The 16,730-nt window shown below is 48.7% G+C and overlaps 1 protein-coding gene across 1 annotated transcript in view; it reads left to right on the plus strand.

Moving 5' to 3' along the window:
- The window catches only part of LOC144759999 (carnosine synthase 1-like), a 510,578-nt gene that overhangs the window by 154,609 nt on the left and 339,239 nt on the right, over positions 1 to 16,730 (plus strand). The gene's annotated exons all lie outside the window — the stretch shown is intronic.

Here is a 16,730-nt window from a genome sequence, read left to right on the forward strand (position 1 = left end):
TCCCCTCCTGTTTATCCATTCTTTTGGTGATACTGTCCATGCGGGTGGTCAAGTCATCCATATTTTGATCAATGCTATGTAGGCTAGTTTTAAGTTCCTGGAACATAGCTTTGATATCCGCTGCTTGCGAGCCATTCCGGTCGTCTCGTGGTGTTTCATCTTCCGGTTGTTCCGGAACAGCAGTCTTTTGCTTGGTTTTGTCGAACGTGAGTCGCGGCTGTCTCGTGTCCGGCTTACCCATCGCTTCCTGATTATGCGATTATGGCGCGGTAACGGCTCCGGTTTTGGGACACAGCGCCAGGTATCAGGCGCCGCAGTGGCACAGCGCAACTCGTCTCCAAGCAGTTCCTAAAGCACACACATGCGCGCCCAACCAACAGCAGGCCGATTTGCAGCGCCGCCCGCAATGTATGGCACCACCAGCTAGGCACTCGAGATGTCGGAGTGCTCTGGGGTATTTGCAATGGTCGGTCCGTGTCCTCCGCAGGTGCCAAGAGCTCACAACACCGTACCCAATGTGCTGATCACCATGAGCCTCAACTCGATCACTGTGGGTGCACGAGCGGGTTCCAAAAAGGCTGTTCGCTCCTTTTTGCACGGCTCGTCCCTCGGGCGCCCTAGTCCAGCAGGCGCTCTGTGACTGGCCTCGTTTCTGGCAACCTGGGTACCTCTCCGTCACTGGCCGCCCTATGCGCTGCAGCTATCTTGTATGTGCTGTGGGTTATGGGATTTGGTACGCCGGGAGGGATTAGTGCACATGGGTTCGCCAGCAGCCACACGGCCCAATCCAACATGGCCGCCCCGGACTCCTTCGCATCGGGAATAATGCAGGATCGATGCCACGGCACAGTAGAGCCGCGCTGGGCAGTCTATGGGTCAGTAGCGGTAGGAGCCTACCTTTTGGGGTCCAGCACAGTCCTCACAGTAATAATCGCTCCAGACTGCATCCAGCGATCTGCCGCTCCCCCGCTGTGCCGCACACTATTGCGGAAAGGAGTCCGCACCGCTTGCTTCAATGTTTCTCACCGAGTCCCTCAGGGCGCCACATATATCCCGGCTGGCCGGTTCCGCTATTGCTCGGGACTCGCCGGTGTTCCGCCTCCTCAGTGTTCGCCTGCCTGGATTGCCGCTCGACCACGGCGCAGTGTTGATCTCCCTCGGGCTGTGTAGTCACTCCAGCCCCTGGCTTCAACTTACACGCCAGGCCACTCTTCCGCTCACGATCCGTTCGGTATTCCGGCTCGTCGGAGCCACAGACTGCATACAAATGAACGCCAGGCAGTCATTACGATGTCGCGTTTTCTTCAGGGGTTCAAGGTCCGAGTCTCCACACCAGATTAGCCCATAAATGCCGAATTAATTTGCTCGATCGGCGGAGCTGCGGTTTCAAGCAGCCATTCCGCTCTGCAGCCAAGCCACGCCCCCTGGCTCGCCAGCTGTAGCGCGTCTCTGCCCCGGCGCCACAGGTTCGTCCCTAGCCTCGGTGCCCCCGCTGCTGCTCGTTTTTTTCTTCCCCGCTGTTGTCCTCAATTCTGTGTATTTAGTGATTGTACCTACTTTATTCTGTAAGTAGATTTTTGTGCCTTTACGTTAGTACTGTCACCCCTGGTAACCCCTGGTGTGCCCCCTTCCCGCTCCCCGCTTCCCGCCGCTGCTCCCTCACGGCCCGCCCCCTTTTCCTTCTGTAACCCCATTGGCCGCCCCGCTCCCGCCTCCCAGCTGCTCCTCCCTCCCACATCGCCTCATATGGAGCCCACACGTACACACAGCGGTCACGCGTAGCGGGCGCGCCGATTGTGCGCCGAAGGCTTGCCCAAGGCAAGCCCGTATACGCCCGTCCGCACCTGGACCGCGCCCAGCGCCAGGACCCCTGGCCCCCGACGATGCCAGCTCACACAACGGACCTACGATGCCGCCACTCTCAACGCACTCAAACCCGACCGGATTCCCGCCTGCTACCGAGCCACCCCGAAACGCACCCACGGAGCCTTCAGCTGCCAAGCCTGCAAGTTCACCTGCACCGCACCCGCAAGGCCAGCCACCAGCAACAACCACCTCAAGTGCATCCGCTCCTTCCACAGACACGCCGTCGAACTCTGGAACGGGCTCGACACAACATCACCAGACGTCGCCTTCCTCACGGAAACCTGGATGAATGCCTCCTCAGCGCCCGACATTGCCATAGCCATCCCGGACGGATACAAGATCACCCGGAAGGATCGCGTCAACCAGACCAGAGGAGGCATTGCCATCGTCCACAGGAACACCATCCGCATCACGAGCAACTCCGACGACACCTTCACCGCCGCCGAGCACCTTCACTTCCAGATACACACCGACCCCAAGACAACCCTCAGAGGCACTCTCATCTACAGACCCCTGGGCCCACGCACACAATTCAGCAAAGCCATCGCAGACTTCATCAGCCCACACGCCCTCACCTCCTCTGACTACATCCTCCTAGGGGACCTCAACTTCCACCTGGAGAACAACAATGACAGCAACACCACCACCCTACTGGACAACCTCGCCAACCTCGGACTCAAGCAACTGGTGAACACCCCCACCCACTACGCCGGCCACACGCTTGACCCCGTCTGCTCCTCCAGCAAGCACATCTCCATCAGCCACTCCACCGGACTTCATTGGACTGATCACAGCTGCGTCCACTTCAGCTTCAGGAGAGCCATGACCCACCACCACCCGCAACAGGTTCCCCGCAGGAGCTGGAGCAAGATCATCGCCGACCAGCTCACCACCTCCCTCAGCCAGAACCCTCCCGCCAGCGCAACGGAACCCAACGAAGCTGCCCGCAACCTCACACAGTGGCTCACCAACTGCGCCGATGACCTCGCACCACTGAAGATCCCACCCAGCAGACCGGGCAGCAAGAAAGCCTCGTGGTTCACCAACGAACTCAAAACATCCAAGAAAATCCTGCCGCACCCTCGAAAAAGCCTGGCGCCACAACCAGACTACAGAAAACATGACTGCCCTCAAGATCGCCACCCGCACACACCACCAGCTGATCCGCACCACCAAAAGGACAACATTCAAAGAACGACTGGACAACAACACCCACAACAGCAAGGAACTCTTCAGCATCATCAAAGAGCTCTCCAACCCCAGCGCCGGAAACAACGACATCACACCCTCGCAAGACCTCAGCGACTCACTCGCCTCCTTCTTCCACCGCAAGATCGCCGACATACACAACAGCTTCGGCACATCGGCCACGCACCCAACCACTCAAATGCTGGGGGCTGAAAAACGCTGTGTGCATCTGAAACTGACCCATTAAAGTAATAAATATATTATCTTGTCCTATTTTTCTTTGCATCGTGCTCATTGTATCTCTACATTTGTAGTAGAAAACAATGCAAATAATGAAATGACTGGATAAACAGCTCCCACCTGGTAGGCGTAAGGGCAATCCTCTGATTAATTGGGTGATAAGAAATTGCCTTTCTGTAGTACTTTGCTTGAAACACAAATCATCAAGCTGAAATAAATTATGGCCGGTGGTCCTAGGGATCAAAAGTTAGTCCAATTGGTGCCTGATTTGTTTTTAAAATAATTCAATTTCCTCCTTCAGGTTGGTAATCAATGAGCTCAAAACCAATGAGATTGCTCAGTGACTTATGCACCATCTGCTGCGATTTGTTTCTGAACAGCAGTTGGTAGGTCAGAATCTCAAAGGGTTCATTGGATAATTTGGATAGAGAAATAAAGAGTAAAGTAGATAAAAATATATACAGTTTTAACTGCAATAAAAAGATCTGCCAAAACACCCTTGAGTTCCTAAAAGTCCTATGTAAAATGTGATCCTTTTAACGCGTAGTATGTGCCTTTGTTTACGATCGCTCTATAAAAGTACATACCAAGGGGCATATTATCAAGCCTGGGCGATAAAATTATCGCCGCTTTATCGGCAGAAAACTGCCGATAAAGCGGCGATAATGGGCTTGATAATATGCTCTATGGAATTCGGAATCGAAGCCCATGTTAGATGTGAAGACATCTAACATGGGCTTCGATTGGAATTCCATAGAGCATATTATCAAGCCCATTATCGCCGCTTTATCGGCAGTTTTCTGCCGATAAAGCGGCGATAATTTTATCGCCCAGGCTTGATAATATGCCCCCACGTGTTTACTTGTGACTTAGTGCTGCAGGATGGAATTATGTGGTAAACAAAACAATTACAGAAAATATTATTTTGGCCTGCATACTCAAGCAGCAAACCTCTTGTGATTGTTGCATACATCCGGAAGGTGGTATATTTACTGGCAAGGCCAGGATGCGGCTCATGGCGGTAGCTGCTCTGGTGTCTTTGTAGTTTTCACCAGTTCCCATCAGTATGTGGGGGGCTTTGAATATGGTGCAAGCAGCAGCATGAAAAAGAATCCAGGCACACTCACGCATGTGTGCACGCATGCAAACATGCAAACACACAGACACTCACAAGTACAGTTTAACGCATTTCATGGAAAAGGTAATACATCATACAAACACTGCTCGGTAAATGGCCATGGAAAGGGCACTATACGCTTAAGTAAGATAAAGTAGAGGCAAGCAGGCAGAGTATAAAGAGCCAGGCCCCATATTAGAAAGTTAAGAAAAACTGCAAGATAAAGGGAGTCTCCCTTCGAGGTATGACACTCAGTCCGTCCTGTGAATGTAAGGTATTAAATTAAGACACCTCACTGTGAACATATTTACCTCCAGTCTACATACGTTGTTGCTTCCGAGGAGCTAACGCTCATCTTGTAAATTGACAGGCTGCACTTAGCATGGAGCATGTGTGCGGAATAATGGACAATTCATCCTAACAAATGTTTTGCCTGCGTTAAATACATTCATTTATATCAATGATATACCCTCTCAATTGGCTCCATCAGTGCAAAGACACTAATGACAGATTTACAAGCCCCTTGCGCCACTTTTGCATCACATGAGAAAATCTGCCCCTAAGTTGCCGGGCAGGCTCTGTCTTAAAGTAATTATCTAAAAAACAAGGAGGTCTCCTTTAGACTCCAATATTGGGATAAGGAGCTATGACTGGGAAAGGAAGAGAGTCCCTAGTTTTCCAGAAGTAGAAAGAGCCTGAAAAGTATGAACTAACAAACCCATATATGCCATAACCACATTGCTAATAAATCACAACAAAAAAAGGATGAAAATTAAAATCAAGACAATATAAAAGAATATTTGGAAAATTGTACAATGTAATCAATATAAAACAATACTCTTGTACACAAATAAAGTGCCATATAATAAAGTTAAAAAAGTTTTAAAATGTGTCAGTTCACATCAAACAGTTAAAAATACAAAGTTGTCGATGCAGCGTTTCGGTTTTCTAATAACACCTTCATCAGGACAGTGTTCTTTTAAAAAGGTTGAAATTATTGTTCACCCTCAGAAACCAATTTGAGGTTATCTTCCTGTGTCTGTTGATTTGAGACACGTTCTTATGGGTCAATGCGATAAGCTGGTTGCCCAAACACATGTAGATAGTGCACAGTCCTTAAAATCTGTTTTCGCTCTGTTTATTTTAAAAGGTCAAGGGAGCCACCGTTTCTAATTAGTAGAGAGCTGATACCCCAATTGTGTGGGTTTCAGAGAAAACTCAATGCGTGGCTGGATACTCTTGTAATTTGGTTGTTGCCTGGGTGCATTTATAGATATTCGCGTCCTCTTATTAGTTCTTCTTTAGAAAAAACACTGTTGTGGGATACCCAGCTCTTCCTTTAATTGAGCAGCCTTCCTGCTCCACTTGCGCCTCTCTCCTTCTCCAGAATGATGTTAGTTCATACTTTTCAGGCTCTTTCCACTTCTGGAAAACTAGGTTCTCTGTCTTAAAGGAAAAATTGAAGACGGACGGTAAAACGGGATTTAAACTGGAACAAAATGTGTGGTGATGACGGCATCACGCAGAGCTTCAGAATCCATCGCCCTGTAACACAATATACCTTCTGCAACATTCTCGTCTTTGATGCAGCCCCTTCTACTATAACACCCATGGGCTGTGAAAAGGTAAGCCCAGACATGCGCCGTGGGCTGCCTTTCACTGCCTGATTCTGCTCATGCTCCGCACCAGGGACAGACAGCCAGATAGTTTTAGTATTGCAAGACCGAGGCAATGCATTATAACTTTGAAAAGTAGAGGGGCGTGGCCCCAGCGCCCTAGAACAGAAACTGCCCCTGGAGGACATGTACTGGGGGCACTGGACATTACGAGTTACCCAGCTACATAATGGCTTCACTGGGAGTAAGGGTGTTTGGAATCAAACACCATGTCTTATTACATCTGTACTGATGCCAGCATCTGATTTATTAGGAACTGCACTCAGAAGGTAACCCTGTAAACCCACCAGCCTTATAGCATGTTGCTGACAGGTATCTTCCAGCCTGCCACCACATATGGATATCCAGCCCCCTGCGAGGTAGAGCCTGTGCTCTCAGAGGCCAGGAACAATAACTGCTCGGCAGAAGGTGTTCTTACCTCCTCCAGTAGGATGGCCAGCAATTTAGAATATCAAGGCCAGAGGCTGCAAAGTCTCTATCGCGTTTGACATGCAACCCTCACTTCCCCCCCGACCTGGGGAGCACCACTCCCTGTACTGGGGCCTATTTGGCACCAGAGCAGGTGGGAAATTATTTATTCAAGAGGTGTGTTTCACCCTCAGGCTCACTACACCCCTTAGGTGGGCTACCTTAAGTGAACAGCCAGAGAAGATTTTCAACAACTTGTTTTTGGTTAAATAGGGACTTCTGGGTCAGCGCTATGCCCATTCCTCACAGGAAGTGGTCATATAAGTGGTGTTGTCGCCCTAGTGGTAGGTAGCCAATTTGTTACTAGCTTGTACTCCTCTAAACAACCCTAAATTGCGTATTCAGGGGTTCCTCTGACACCAGGTTCACAGATTCGACTTCCTGGGTACTGAAGAGGACAACAAATAGATGACACAGTGAGAACCAAGGCCCTGCACAGAAATGGTGCCAAACCCTGTCTTGCTGCTTGCTCCTTAACAATTTCAAAGACCCAACTCATCCTTCAGCTCTGCATCCTCCCCAAGACTTGGAGGATTGTCCAGCACTTTGACCACCAGTTATTATCTCCCTTGGGGTGGAGGAGCCGCCCCCTGCATCTGAAGGCACTGACCGCATCTGTCCGGTTCACAGTGTTGCTGGCCATTGGCCCACCAAGGGAGCATCACGCAGAAGGAGGTCTTCATGGCTCTAGGTGTTCAGCCCCATCTCACCTCCGAGTTTCAAGATACTAGACGCCCCAGGAGCACCATCCCAACAATACCCTCTGAACCGGGGCACTTGCACAAGCCAGGGCTTGTTTTGTGTCTAGTCGGGACACCACCACCTTGAAAATCTTCCTGCACATTGGAGGAAATCAGGACAGATGAGACCCATGACCAGAGTGCCCCTGCTATTACCAACTTCTGAGCTGGTTCATTCAAGTCCATTCTGGTGTTTTCATGGGTAGAGGTAGGGTAAAATCTCTTCGATGCTCTCTCAAGCAATGCATTAAATTCTCCGATGTCATCAGGAGGCGAATTTTCTGTGTGCAGAGTAGATGGAGCAGATAATATTGCCACATATTCATCCTAATCTGATCGAGATTTCCTTACCGTAGAATTATCCCCAGGTGTCATACTGGATCTGGAAATGTTTCCTGAGCAGAGGTCTGCCCAGAGAAGGCATTTTGTTCGGGGTTCGAGGTGTAAATAGATGAGTCGAAAGCTGAGATCTAGGTGAAGTTTGGTGAGTGGTTTGCTCTGGGAAGCATTTATGGTAGTCTGCAATCATTACGCCTAGGTCTTTAACTAACGTTCTGGGTACTTGAATTTCTCCTTTGGGTAATGGAACTCACTTCACAGGACTCATATTTATATTGGTCTTGCAAAGATTGGGATGCAGGTTGCTCAGGAAAAGAGTATTCATCCTAAAGATATTGATCATTGTCCTCCTGATATTTGATGTGAAGTTGAGTGGTACTGTAAGCCAGGCAAACTTGATCTATCCAATCACAGTGAACATTTCGAGACTTTCCTGGGCGAGGTGAGGGTGTGTTCTGGTACAAGAATGCTCTTTTAAGATATTATTATGACTTTGGGTGGCCTCATCAATGAGTATGTTAATGGTGATGTCAAAAGAGGCTTTATTATTGTTGCTGACTTTAAGACTGATGTTGGGATTGCCGTTGAAGGTGTTCCCATCAGAAGGTTTAGGGACCATCGTCAATCTGCTATTGTTAGTGTGTCTCGCCAAAGATGTTTTCGTCAATGGTGTTGCCAACAAAGGATCTGTCTATGGTCATTTTGATTTTTACTTGGACGAGTCGAGAGAGCGAACCTTCAGAGATGGAGTGGGAGGTTCAGATTGCAAATTTAGAAGGACTGAAGAAAGTTTGTTTTCCTTTGGAAAATTACAGAATGTCTGGGGCAGAACCATGACATCTAGATGGTGTTACCACTGTGGCCTTATGCTTTTTTCTGTTCGGTTTACCAGAAAATTCCCCTCATGCAGAATGTTTAGGTGAACGTTCTGCAGAATGGTCCCTTTTGTGTGCCTTTTTAAGAGGTTTTTGCCATACCTTCTCATTCTTCTCCTGATGATGGTGCCTCCTTGGCTTTGATCTTTAGTTGCCAAACAAGTAATGTACTTTCTCAGTCTTTAGGAGTCTTTGTAGAGAAGGTGCAACAGATCTTAAATTCCTTGGTCTTAGGTCTGGGATGAAGATAGCAAATACAATCTTTGTGGGTATCTTCAGATTGTAGTATTTATTTATTTATTCAAAGTTGTATATAGCGCGAACAAGATCCTTACAGATATCAGAGCGCTTCACAGAGACAGGGGTAGGGGCAGCAGGAATGTACAGAGATAATGGGAGCAGTGTAATAGTCACTAACATAGTAGGAGAATAATAACGTACAGAAAACATATCAATATACAATCAGGTAAACAAGTAATATAAGACGGCACAAGTCATTGATCCCACTACAGAGGTGTTCAGGTGAACCTTGGATGTGTGGATGGCTTATACCAATTTCTTAGGATAGAGAGAACACTGGGTGGTGGCATCGGGAGGGTGATTCAGTAAACCAAAGTGTATGATATATTGGTCGGTATTAAGAGAGTAGCGTAGTAGTGTCACCATCAAGTAGAAGTATAGTGCCAGCGGACAAGGTGAACAGTGATACATAACGATGCAGAGTCTCTGATCCAGCACCTATAAAGTTCAGGAGATCTTGGCCAGAAGGATGGTTTTCACCTCTTTCTTGAAGAGTGCAGTGGAGGAGATAAGCCTGGTTTCAGGAGGGAGCGCATTCCAGATCCTGGGTGCCATTCCTGAGAAGGAGCGCTTGTATGTTTTCTCTTTCCGGAATCTACGAGGTTTCAGGAGTAGATTTTTTGTACTTCTATTGGATCTCGAACCTCCTGATATAGACAACTTTTGAGCGAGGTAGTTCGGTGCATTGTGGTGCACGTCCGCGTGTGTCATAACTGCAATTTTTAGCTGTATTCTGGCTTCAAAAGGCAGCCATTTTAGAGACTTTAAGTCTGGGGATATATGCAAATGTTTTCTTGAGCCAGTAATGAGTCTCGCGGCAGCGTTCAGGGAGGCTCTTAGGGGTGCTGTTGTGGATAGCGGAAGTCTGCTGAGGGCCACAATTCCGTAGTCTATTCGAGGGATGACTAAAGCTTGTACAGCAGATTGGAAGTCTTCGGCAGGGAGGAAGGGTTTAATTTTCCTCAGTGTGTTGATTTGGAAATTAGCTCCTTTTGTGGCTTTGCTAAAGTGCTGTTGCATGTTGAGCTTGGCGTCGAGTGTGATGCCTAGGGATTTCGCAGAATCCACGATGGTAGGTTGGACATTGAGTGCTGTTAGGTTATTGAGCCAGGTTTGGGTGGTGGAAATTTTCGCAGGGGGTGAGATGAGTAGGTACTCAGTTTTCAGAGCATTTAGTTTGAGGTGATTATCGGCCAGCCAAGATTGAGTGTTAATAAGTGTGGAATTCAGGTGTTTGATATCTACCGGGGATTGTAGCTTTAGGTAAAGTTGTGTGTCGTCGGCGTACATATGGAATTGGACATTGGAAGCTTGGAGCAAGGTGGCGAGCGGTTCCATGACGAGGTTGAACAGTGTGGGGGAGAGGGAGGAGCCTTGTGGAACGCCTAGATCTGCAGGCACAGGTGTAGATAGCACATTGTCGATCTTGAACTTCTGAGACCGGTTATGAAGGAAGGACGAAAACCATTTGAGAACAGTTCCCGATAGACCCATTCTAGTGCTTAGCAGCTCCAGCAAGTTCTCATGTTTGACCGTGTCAAATGCTGAAGAGAGGTCAAGAAGGATGAGGAGGCATGACTCATTGCGATCAAGGATTTGGAGGGGGTCATCAATTATGTGTGTCATAGCTGTTTCCGTGCTATGTTTCGCTCTGAAGCCTGATTGATGAGGGTTGAGGAGGTCAAATTGGTCAATGTGTTTTGTTAGTTGGAGTTGGACACATTTCTCCAGCAGTTTGGCCAGGGTGGGGATATTGGTGATGGGCCGGTAATTGTTTAGGTCAGACGGATCAGCTGTAGGTTTCTTGACTATAGGCGTGACTTGCCCTACCTTGAGGGAGTCTGGAATGAGACCTTGTTGAAGGGAGCTGTTTGGTCCAGAGAGGGAGGAGCAAGGGGATGAAGTCTTTTACAGTATTAGCAGGTAGGGGGTCTGTGAGGTGATTAGAGGGCTTCAAGGTGCAGAGCAGTTTGTGTATTGCTTCTTCCGAGTAGGTATCGAAGTACAGCCAAGATGCCTTGTTTTTAGGTTGAGTGTTAGACATTCTGGTGTGGTTGGGGAATCGGCTTACATCCATGATGAGGTCATTTCTTATGTTGTCAGTCTTTAGCTTAAAGAAAGCAGAGAAGGCTTCACAATGTGGGGTGTCGCTTGTTGTGCTGTTTGATTGTAAGGGTTGTGTCTTTGTTTGAGTCTTGATTAGTTCGAACAACTTTCTTGGCCTGTTTTTTGCTTGGTCCAACTGGCGGCTAAAGAAGTCCGACTTTGTGCGCTTTATTTTCCTGAAGTAGGCATTTCTCTTGTTCTTAAGCCTTTTGAGATGCAGTGATGAAGGGTCAGATCTCCAGGTGCGCTCTGCCATTCGCATAGTACGCCTGTCGTCATTGAGTCTATCGTCATACCATGGGTTAGAAATTTTGGTGGAGACTCTCTTCAGTTGCAATGGGGCGACTTCATTGATTATTGTATTCATAGAGTCAAGGTAGTGGTCGGTCAGTGATAGAACATCCGAGGCACCTGAAGGGGGAAGGAGGAGATTGCCGATGTGGGGAGGCAGGGTAGAGGGGTTAAGATTCTTCATGTCCCTTTTCCAAGTTTTGGATTTGATTGGTTGAGCCGGGTTAGGTTTAACTTTTTCGTTGATAAAGAAGGTGATAATGTGGTGATGTGACCAGTCGCAGGGTTGGATCGCCTCCAGTTGTGTAGAGTTCTCTTTGGCGATGATGAGATCGAGTATCGAGCCTTTGTCGTGTGTTGGTCTATCGCATATTTGGGTGAGGTCAAGCGCATTCAGGAAAGTTTTGAGACTATTCACCACTGTGTCTTTCTGATCGTTCCAGTGGAGATTGAAGTCACCCAGATAGGCTTGGGTGGTCTGCCGACCGGCATTGGATGTGATCATGTCCATGAGTTGTTGGGTGAATATGAGGTTGTCACCAGGCGGGTGATAGATGAGATGTAAAGCACAAACTTGTTTGCCCTCGCTGGTGATGTCGAGGCAGAGGAGTTCACAGGAGGTATGGGAGGGGGAGGTGGATTTAGTAACGGAGAGGTTGCTCCTAAAAATGCATGCAATTCCCCCGCCCGTCTTGCCAGGAGACCTGTCCAGTCTAATGATGTGATAATTGGGGGGGACTAGAATGTCCATAATCGGGGTAGAGGCTTCAGTAAGCCACGTTTCCGTCAGAATGGCTAGGTCCAGATCCATTGCTGAGACGAGATCAGCGATGTCGGAGGAGTGTCTCTGGGCCGATCTGCAATTGAGTAGGATGCATTTGAGTTTGGGAGAGAGAAGGGTGGTCGAGCTTTCTAGTGTGAGGGGAACTTTTCTGAGGTTGTTAGGGACGGAACCTCTGTTGTTGAGTGTTGGGAGCCTCAGAGGGTTTGTAAGAATTGTGGGTATGGGGATGTGTGTGTTGGATATGTGTTTTACCGGACCTGGGCCATAAGAGCGTAGAAGAGAGCATAGGTCGCGGTCCGACAGTGGGTTGAGGACACGACGGGGGCGGTGGGAGTTATTGCGAACGGGGATAGTCGGCCAGCGCGGGTGTCGTTGGAGGCGAGGGTATGTAGGGAGGGGGCGTCGTTTGTAGGGTAGTGGGATGGTGGGAGGTAGACTGGGCTGTGAGAAGAGAAGGTCTTTGATTGCGTGGACATCTTTTTTGACTAGGAGAAGATCCTCTTTGATTTGTTGGAGGGTGGATAAAGTCAGGTCACGAGGTGGATTGGAGATGAGGTTGGTGGTGAGAGCCATAGGTGAATGGTTGAGTAGTGAGCTGGAAAGCGGGCAGGGTGTCGAGGGGGGGGATATGCTAGCGTTGTTGGAATGTTCTGCGGTGATAATGAGTGGGATGGCATTCAAAGTGTGGGCGGGTTTGTGGGCGAGGGGTGTGGGTGAAGTAGGCGGTGGGAGGGAGGCATAGGTAGTGACGTCAGTGGGAGACGTTGCCGGTGAGTTGAAGAGTGAGTGAAGGCTGAAGACAGTGGGGGAGACAGGAGGGTAGTGGGGGCTGAGAATAGGAGGGGGGGGAGAGGGGGATGTTAAGGTGGGGGAGGCGGTATGTTCTGTAGATTTTGTTGGGAGGGAGAGAGTGTCGTGGGTGAGAGTGGGGAGGGAGCTGGGGAGGGAGAGGGATCTGCCGTGGGGGGGATGGGAGGGGGGGTGGATAAACTCCGAACGGTGGTGTGTTCAGATGGTGGCGTGTTGTGGGTGGGAGTTGTTATGTCAGGGGGGAGAGGGATGGGGGGGTACGAGTGGGGGTAAAAGGGGTAATGTTAGAGGGGAGGCTAGTATATGAGGTGGAGAGATTTGTGACTGCGCTTGGGGAGTGTGGTACATTAACAGCAGGTGGGCGATTGACTAGGGTGCTGGGGGTAGAGGTGAGGTGCGTGTGGATGCGACGCTGAGCTATGTTAGAAGTGTTGTAGGTGGGGGCTGCAACGTCAGGGGTGATAGTGCTGGTGGAGTTCTGGGTGGGGGTCCGCAGCTTGGAAAGGTACTCTTTGAACTTGGGGAACAGGTTGTCTAGTAGTTCCAGGTTCTTGTCCGTGGATTGAATTAGGACAATCCCGTTATTGTAGATAGTAATGGTAGTCCTGCCAGGGAAGAGTAGGGAAGGTGTGATAGAGAGAGTTAGGCCATGAGTTGTTTTCCTGGTGGTGGAGACGGTGAGTAGGGTTAGGAACGCTTTTCTCCATTGGGCTCTGCGTGAGGTGTGGAAGATGATATCAGTATTCAGGGCTCCATTGCCCGGTGAGAAGTAGGTGTCGGTAAAGGGTGTTTCAGGGTGCGACCTCAAGAAGTTATGTTTAAAATGTTTAGCGGCTTTTTTGGTGAGATTGGAAGGGTAGTTGATTCTAAAAGTGTGCTTACCGTTGAGCTCCATTTTTTAGAATGGCTGTAATGTTGGGTGTAGGAGATAGGACGACAATAAAAACTGTCAGCCGTTGGTTACAGGGCAAAGGAGTGACACTAGTGAGTGACCAAAAGTAGCCAAAAGTATAAGAGGTAGAAGTCGGTGCAATCAGGAACAAACAGTGCGTAGGTTCAGCTTACATAATGTATACTATATGTGAGGTAGCAGTCAGCTTACACCATGTACAAAATATGAGAGGTAGAACCGGTTAGGTGGAATCAAATTTACACATCAGAATGTAAGAGGTAGCAGCGGTGTAATCTAGGTGTAGAAAGTGGCTGGGTGCAGCTTACATGACTAAACAAAGTAAATGAGGTAGTAATAATCAGTGCAACATAGTGGTAGAGTGTGAAGGAAGTAGTTTACATCAAAGAACCAAATAAATGAGGTAGCGAACAGTGAATGATAGGGATAAAGGTGAGATAGGTGCAGCTTACCACATATACAGTATAAAAATAGGGCTAATCTACTAATGAATTACTGAATCCAATATATGTGCAAACAAATTAATGCAATAACAAGTATGACACTAGTGGGCAGCCGGTAGAATATGAGGTAGCAATCAGTGTAGTGTCGGTGAGTAAAAGTGAAGATGGGTGAATACCAATAGTAATATAATATTGCAATAAAAGGCAGACACTTAAGCACATCAAGAGCACCAGGTTACATAAAGTGTAGAATACAATAGTAATAAAATACCGCAGTAAAAGGCAGACACTTAAGCACACAAAGATTTAAATACAGAGCTATTTAGAGTCTGTGGTACCGATAGTAAATAATAGTCAGAAAGACTAGTCCATGATGGCCGCCAAAGAGAGCAAGAGTAGTTTAAAAATGGCCACCAAATAGGGAGGATGGAGTCATTAGTCCTCTTTTAGTTGTTGCTGTTTTCATAGCAGGGCAGAGCAGTTTCAGATTCTATTCCGGCTGGCTCAGGGTCCTGCATGCCATGGGGAGTCTTATCTCAGATTTGTTATCTAAAGTGGGGCTGCTGATGGGCCTCGTGTGTTCAGGCGGTACAGGCGGGGCTTGAGTGCTCAGTTTATGGCCCCGGCCATTTTGAACAAAAGAGATTTTTACAAAATGAATCAATCAGAAAAAGGAGTGGGGCAAAATAAGTAACTAATCCAGCAAAAAAGGATTGGGGCACAGTAAATACCTTAATCAGCCTTCACTTTAGCATGTGATCTGCAAGCCCAGCCTCAGGGGCAAATACGACCTTTTTTGCCAGCGTTTGCATAACACGGTTGCAGTGGCGCCCAGATCGACAGGCTCACCTTCGAGCCGAAGGGGGCCGCCTCTGCTCCCGTGTATTACGTCTGTGCAGCATATCCCATAGAGAAACGTGAACGCGTGCAGGATCATGCAGTTCAGGGCAAGCCATTCCCAGGGCAAATCATTCCTCCTTGCCGGGCTCACCCCCAGAAGTTGGATGTTCGGGGTGTTCAGGGTGAGAAGAAGAGCCATGCCAGACCCCTCAGTCCTCTCCCCCGCACCTAGAACGATGGCGGCTGCAGGCGGAGGACGAGCTTCCAGGCACACGGCGCACCCGGCCGTGCGGGACGCGCCGATCCCAGCCCGCGATGATCAACCAGGCGGGGAAGCCCAGACTCGCCCGCTCTCCGCCAGTCCGCCCCGTCCCCCGCCTCCTCCGGCTCCACGACCATTGGGCGCTCACCTCCCCAGGTGTCGTCGCAGTGAGGCGCAGGGGACAGACCAGCCAAGCAAGCAGAGCAAGCAGCCAGGCGCAGAGCCCAGTGGACGAGACAGGGCGCCCAGCTCCAAGCAGGACAACGGAGGTTCCAGCAGCAACCACCGGCGGGCAGCACCACTCCGCAACGCCGCGCTCCAGGCGCCAGCGACGGTCCAGATCCACCTCAGCGACGTCCCTCAGGCAACCACCGACCTCGCCAGGCACACCAGCCGGCTCCAGGCAGCAGGCATCCGCAAGTTGATCAGCGGGGAGCCCAAGGTCCGCAGAGGAAGGCGGGAGTGTCTCGGTCCCAGACCTTAGTCAGATCGGGGATCCTCAGCAGGCAGCGTCCAGCAGGTAAGGAAATCCAGTTACTTTTTGAAATCCTGTTACTTGTCAATCCAGTTACTTTATCGTTGCTCCAGACGGCGCAGCTCCGAGCTAATGGGGATAAAAACCAGAAAACTAGATCCCCAGCACAGGCGCTCTTACAGGGAGCTCCTATCCGGCGGCCATCTATTAATATTGATATTAATTTTATAGGGTATTAATTTTATAAAGGAACCACAACAACTGAAGTGGCCTTTTTAGGAGCATCTGTCATATTTTCTGTCAGACAAAATCATCAAGAGGTGAGGAAGGATGATTTGCTACACGTAGTCATCATATAGACTTAAAATTGAAGAAAACACGTGCTTTGAGCAGAAAAACTGAGCAGAGCTCGAGTATACTACATTCACACGATGTGTGGTAAGAAATCTGAAGTACGGTGGCCCTGGAGGGGCGGGGTGCTGGTTCACAACTCCTGATTGGTTGAAATTTGATTCATTTTGAACTACGTACTTTAAAATATCACATTAAGACTTCTTGCTTGACTGCAGGGATGATTCAAGAATGTAACTCTATGAACGAACAATTGCTGGAGAAATAGATAAAACCTCACAACACACAAGGTATTCTCGAGGGACAGTATCTAAAAGGTTAATTCTTCCACTGAATACCTCAAATCAGCATCTGCTTGAAGGTGAGGACAGTCGGAGCTAAGGGAAGCACATTGTAGCTGTTATCTGGTAGAACATCTTCAGTTGTCTGTAGATTTACACACCTCCACACCATTGTTTATTCCACCATATGTTCAATGGGTTAGCAGAAAGGTATAATGGTAATATCGGAAGTAAGAGACATCAATGATTTACAGGCATCTCTGCAGGGTAACATTTCACGGTCCCCTTTCCTAGCTTTTGCAGAGCTAACCTATAAAAAGCAGAATGCAGTAACAGAGAACAATGTTCTAGCTGTTTAAAAAAGGCAA

Source organism: Lissotriton helveticus, chromosome 1_1 (assembly GCF_964261635.1).
Source record: "Lissotriton helveticus chromosome 1_1, aLisHel1.1, whole genome shotgun sequence".
In the NCBI taxonomy this organism is placed as follows: domain Eukaryota; kingdom Metazoa; phylum Chordata; class Amphibia; order Caudata; family Salamandridae; genus Lissotriton; species Lissotriton helveticus.